General features: G+C 59.2%; 1 pseudogene; it reads right to left on the reverse strand.

The window, feature by feature from the left end:
- Window positions 1-602: 602 nt before the first annotated feature.
- On the reverse strand, window positions 603-1,174 carry LOC131494551 (large ribosomal subunit protein uL22-like; annotated as a pseudogene).
- Window positions 1,175-6,051: the final 4,877 nt, after the last annotated feature.

Raw genomic sequence — 6,051 nt, forward strand, 5'->3', positions numbered from 1 at the left:
GCCACTGTCGCTCAGTGTGACAGTCGCTCAGCACAGCCATTGCAACCTGTGCCCACATTGAGGGTGGATGCACACTGCTCTGCCCTTGCTTTTTTCCTTAATGATCACAGCAGGTGGCATCGGCGCAGTGCCCTCCTGTGCCCACAGCTCCTCAGACTTCGTGAGTGTGCGCAGGCACCCCTCTTTCAGTTTGGCTTGGGGGGGCTTTCCCTCCCAAGGGTGGGCAGTCCTTATCTGAAGGACTGACCTTGGGCTACCAGAGTCCGTTTCGTCTACACACACAGAGACTCAGAAGCGGCTGGGGAGCCTCCTCTCCCCAGAGCGGTCCCAGGAGAACGAATGCTCTGGCCTCCCTTCCCTCTCCTGGAATGGCTGGAATGCAACTGATCCTCCAGAGGCCCTGCAGGGTCAGCACCCACCCCTCTTGCTGGCACCCTCATCTAGGGAGCACAGCTGGGGACCCAAACAAGGTGGCAGCTCAGCGCCTTCGCTCCGTGTGGGTTCATGAAGAACGTGCTCACTTTTTTTGTTTGCAAATGTTTTATTTATTTTTTATTTATTTTTCCGTTTTTATTTTTATTTGCACGTATGTTATGCAGAATTTACTCCCGGGACGTAAGTTTTTGCTTCTCCAGTTTCTTCTGGGATATCTTTTTCTTCTGTGCAACTTCCTCTTCTGGTTTAGGAACAACCTGTTCTTTTTCCGTGGGGATCGTCTCAAAGTGGCAGGGAGAGCTCTGCATGGGCTAATCCGACCGTGAGCCCTGTAAGTTCTACGCCGCGTTTTGGGGGCTCTGTTCACCTGGATGTGCTCAATGACCAGAGAATCTACATCTAAACCCTTAAGTGCAGCATTGCTCTCTGCATTTTTAAGCATGTGCAGGAAAAATTCGGCATTCTTTTTGGCCCACCGACCCCGTGTCCAGCCCCACTGTTTGGCCTGGGCCCACCTACCAACGCCACCATTGCAGTGTTGGAATGGCACACGTTGCTTCTGCAAAGTGACATCGTTCAGATACTTGGTGGTTTTTCGGATATGCATACCCTTGATGGCCTGGGCAGTTTCCCGCGTGTTCTTAAAGTGAACACGAAGATTTGACCCTGATGACTTGCATGATTTTGTCGGATTTTCCGGGTCAAGTGAATAGCGAACCATTTTCAGAGATCGCCTCAGGCCACTTATGGGAAGAGGAAGAGCGGGCTCCTGGGAGAATTCATGCGCACTCCCTTTTATTTATTTTTGAGAGAGAGGGAGCGAGAGCGAGCGTGAGCGGGGGAGGGGCAGAGAGCGAGGAGGACGGGATCCAAAGCAGGCTCCAGGCTCCGAGCTGTCAGCACAGAGCCCGACCCACAGACCGTGAGATCATGACCTGAGCTGACTTAACCTCTTACCTGAGCCACCCAGGTGCCCCACATTTTTTCTCTTTTTTTTATAAGTTTATTTATTTGTTTGAGAGAGACAGACAGCATGTGTGGGGAAGGAGCAGAGAGAGAGAGGGAGAGAGAGAGAATCCCAAGCAGGCTCCACACCTGCTCCACGCACCACAGAGCCTGTTGTGGGACTCGAACTCACAGACTTCCAGATCATGACCTGAGCCAAAACCAAGAGTCTGACGCTTAACTGACTGAGCCCCCCAGGCGCCCGGCAACCGTGCCCACTTCCTGTGACGGCACATTTGTTATTTCCGTTGTATTTATCTGACACCATGTATTTATTCCACGGAGAGCCTGATACATAGATCAACTCGCCGTCTCCAACACGCGTGCGTAGACGTGTTGAGAGAAAACTCCTAGACGTCGAGTGGCGGGGCCGAAGGGTAGTGCGTTTGGTACCGTGAGCGGTGCTGTGTGGCCCCCGTGGAGGCTGCAATCGCTAAGGCCCTGGGGAGGCTGGAAGGGACAAAGGGGCAGAGCCGGTTTTGTTCTCCGAGAGGAGGCCTGGCCCCCTTTGTTCCGGTTCCCGCTGGGGGGCGCACACACCACGCGGTAGGAAGGGCAGGGAGGGCTCGGGGCTTCCGGTTTGCGGAAGGTGCCGCCTGGAGCCCGGATTGTCAGAGCAGCGGGACGCACTTGGTTTGCACGTGAGGAAACTGAGGCACGGGGACGGGAAGGGGTGTGCGCCGCCCGCTAGCGCCCGGAAACTCTTGTCACACCATACACCTTCCCAGCTGCTGGCCTCCCGAAGTGCCCTCCGTGGCCCCGACCTCCACCTTGACCTCCACCTTGACTCCTCCCAGCCCCATCCTAGGACCTGCTTGCTGCTGAGTGAATGAACGAGCTGCGAAGGAAGAAGCACAGACGCCATGGTCTGAACGGGTGATGTCAGGAACGGGGTCACCTGCCCCCGCCCCGGGGGTGCCTGAAGTCAGGGTGGGGGGCTCCCAGAGGCGCCTGGTGGCATCGCGTCCCTTTCAACCCCCCTGACTTGTCCTGGTATTTTTAATTTGCTAGCTGATGTCGTTGTCGGTAGCAAAAAATTAAAAATTGAAATTTTACATCATTGATTTGGTGACCGAGTACTGATAAAATTGATAATGCTAATAAGATAACATGTCGAATTTTGTCGTGCATTTTTTATCGTGGAACTTAAATGCGAGTATTCGGCTTCTGTGCGGACTCACCCGAATTGTACAATTTGTATTGGGTGCGTGGTGCATGCAAATGCGTTTTGTTCCGGCCAGCAGAGCGGAGCACTGCACAAACCGACCGCGGTTGCTGCGTCCCCCTGGGCAGGTGCCCGTCCCCAGTGCCCACAGAAGCGGGCAGCTTCCCTCGTGCTCCCTGGAGTCCCGCCGAACCCCCACACACAGTGGTCCACGGCGCTCAGGCCTCACCGTGGACACCGCAGGCGCACGGGCCAGGCCACGAGGAGCAGGACGGGCAGAGTAGGAGGTGAACACAGAGATGGGCCCCAGGCCTCCTAAGTTACTCCTTACATGCGTCTCTTCCTCCCAAACAACGAGGAAGAGAAGCAGCCACTACCGGACCCGAGCTCCTTCCTTGGGCTTTGGCTTTGCTCAGGGCCAGCTGGGCCTGCAGGAGAAGGGCAGGCTGCGGGGACAGGGGCTGTGGGCAGAGCTGCGGTCATGGTTGGGCCGGGGCTCGAGGGTCCCCTGGGCACAGCCACCCATGGGAAGAGTGAGCCGTCTCGAGAGCCCGTTACGGAGGGGTGCGGTGCCCACTGCTAGGGGCAGAGTGGAGACCCAGCCCTGGGCTGAGGGTCAGCCCTGCCCCCGGTCGAGGACCCTCCCTGCCCTGTCCCCCTCCTTGGGCGGCTTCAGCGATGTGGGAACTGGGTGCCTGTGCCACAGCTTGTGACCTTGCAGAACGGAACAAGTGTCAGCAAAGTGTTGCTGAAGCCTGAGCAGCAGGGCAGGAAAAGGGAAGGAAATGAGACCACCCTGAGCACACGGCGGGGGAGGGGGAGGGGGAGGGGCTGGGCCGGGGGGGGGGGGGGGGGATGGCAACCGTCCCTTCTCATCACAGACAGAGGGCTCTGCCATCAGCCCATTTCACGGGTGGGAAAACCGAGGCCCCGGGAGTGAAGGGAGCTGCTCTGGAGCCCTAAGTCTCTCGCACCCCACAGCCCTGTCTTCGGACACGAGCAAAGGAAGGACTGCTCTCCCGGCTCCCCACGGCACGGTTCTTTCCAGGCTGATCCACAGCTCGGCCACATGCAGATGTCACATTGGTCGTTGTGACCCTAGGGGACTTGCAAGCTGCTTTTGCCCAAAAGCCCCTTCCCGTCCCTGTGGCCAGATGTACAGCGACAAAGTTTTGAAATCACTGTGGGTTTTTTTTTTTTTCTCACGTTGAAAATTCTGTGTAATTGTTGCAAAAAAGAAATTTTTCATAGGCGAAAAAGAAAGAAGAACCCCCTGGAATCCAGTGCCACCAAGCAGAACAAATCCTTTGTTACTTATATCCTTACGGAGCAGCTACTATGTGCCAAGGGCGGGAACAGCACGAACACGTGAGCGTGCAGGGGGGCTCAGTACCCAAGCACCTCTCATCTACTCACCCGCCCCGACAGCCAGTCATGGCGCGCCTGTCTACACCGGGGTATCTCCAAACGGCAGGCTTCCGGGCACCTCCCCATGCGTGCCATTTACACGAGCAGGGAGGGCCTCCCACATCGCAGATTTCCCTGCCAAGCCCACCCAGGTGCAACCCCGTCTGGTGGGAGCCACGGCCCAGCTGCCAGGGTGAGTCCGCCGTGTGGGTGATGGGGCCCCGGCTCCACCCCTGGGGTCTTCCAGCGACGATGTCCGTCTGCTTGCTCAGGTGGCCTCGTCCTCCCACAGGTGGGGGTGGGGAGGGCTGGCCCTGCAGACCAGGGGACATGGAGGGCGGGAGGATAGGGGCATCTAAGGAGGCAGCATGTGCTCAAGGCGGAGGGGCTGGCCCTAATCTCACGGCCCCCTGTCAAGGGGGGTGTTCTTGTCCCTCCCTCAGTGCAGGAGCAGACCGGGAGCGAAGTGCAGCCCCTGCCCCCGGGGTTGCCACTCCTCTGAGCTCAGGGCACCACCTGCCACCTCATCTAGAGAATGAATGCATGGTGAACGAACGAATGGGGCCCATCCGCCTGGGCTGCAGCAGAGAGGAGACTGACTGGCTTCCAGGTCCGTGTGCCCCGGGGCAAGCCACCCCCAGGTCTGGTGGCAGGGGACACGGGTGCAGGGAGGCTGTTTTCTGGGACCCTGGTCCTGTAACTCTGCTTTCGCTGGCCTCAGACCCCTGGTCTGTCACGTGGGCACAAGGAGGTTTCCTGCTTCGGGAGGATTGGGGGAGATGCCCCGAAGGCCCTGGCACGGCGCCCAGCGGGAGTCCCACTGCTGGCCTCCTCCTCACCACTTTCCTCACTGCCAGGGCCGGACTCCCCAGCTGAGGCCCTGAGCCGGGCCCCGGGCACAGAAAGGGGAGCGAAGACAGAGGAGACAGAGGTGGCCGCGCGTGCCTGGGAAAGCCTGCGGCGCAAGCCGGGTCAAGTGGAGCTTCCACGGAGGGCCGGTGCCGGCCGCGAGACGGGCGCCAACCTCCCCCAACATGCCCAGACCCAGGCGTGCGCAGGGCACACGGGGACACACTCACACCCGCACCCTGAGGTACAAAGACGCACGCGCACGCATGCACACACAGACACGCTGGGGCCCACACGCGTGTGCACACGCACATACACAGCGATACACGTCCCCGTGCACAGAGATAGGAACACGCGCACACACAGACGCTGACTCTTCTGCTCTGCACTTACCATCACCCAACATACTACTTATTTTCTGTATTTGCCACGGACTTGGGGTTCGGGAGGCCCCTGCTCGGCCAGCTTGGGCTGCTGTAATGAGCGCCACCGACAGAGGGGGGCCGCGGGAGGGGACTTAAACCAGACATTTGTCCTCGGTCTGGAGGCGGGGAGTCTGAGAGCAGGATGGGGTTCTGGCCGAGGGCCCTCTTCCTGGTCCACAGGCTCCTCTCTGTGCTCCGCCCTCGTGACCCGATGACCTGCCAACGCCCCACCTCCTTACACGACCCCCCTGGGGGTCACGGTGTCGCCACGGTTTGGGGATGACACAAGCATGCGGTCCATGGCAGCCACATCCTGGCCGTGAGACCCTGGGAAGCTATGACACTTTTCCGGGCCTCAGACGCTCATCTGCAGAGACAATAATGTGCCTACATCAGGAGCACCTGCCTTGTAATAAACAGACCGCTTAGAACAGCACCTGCCACTCGGCTGCGGCTGTTAGTGCCTCATCTTGCCCGTTGCCGTCTCCGCCCCGGACCTCAGCCCCACAAAGGCAGGGGTGCGCCTCAGCTCCCTACACGGACCAGAGCCTGCGCCTTGCAGGTGCACAGTCAGGATTTGGTGAACCAACGAGCAGCCCCTGGCGGTCTGCGGGGGCTTGAATTGAGAGTGGGAGGGGCCCAGGTAGCCCCACCCCCACCATCAGGAAGTCAAACCCAACCCAGGCAGGGGGACGGCTGGGGCCCAGGGTCAGGCCAGACCCTGGGGAACCGGTTTGTGAGGCTTTTCCTCTTCCAGGGGCGGGT

This window comes from Neofelis nebulosa, chromosome 14 (assembly GCF_028018385.1).
Source record: "Neofelis nebulosa isolate mNeoNeb1 chromosome 14, mNeoNeb1.pri, whole genome shotgun sequence".
Classification (NCBI taxonomy): Eukaryota; Metazoa; Chordata; class Mammalia; order Carnivora; family Felidae; genus Neofelis; species Neofelis nebulosa.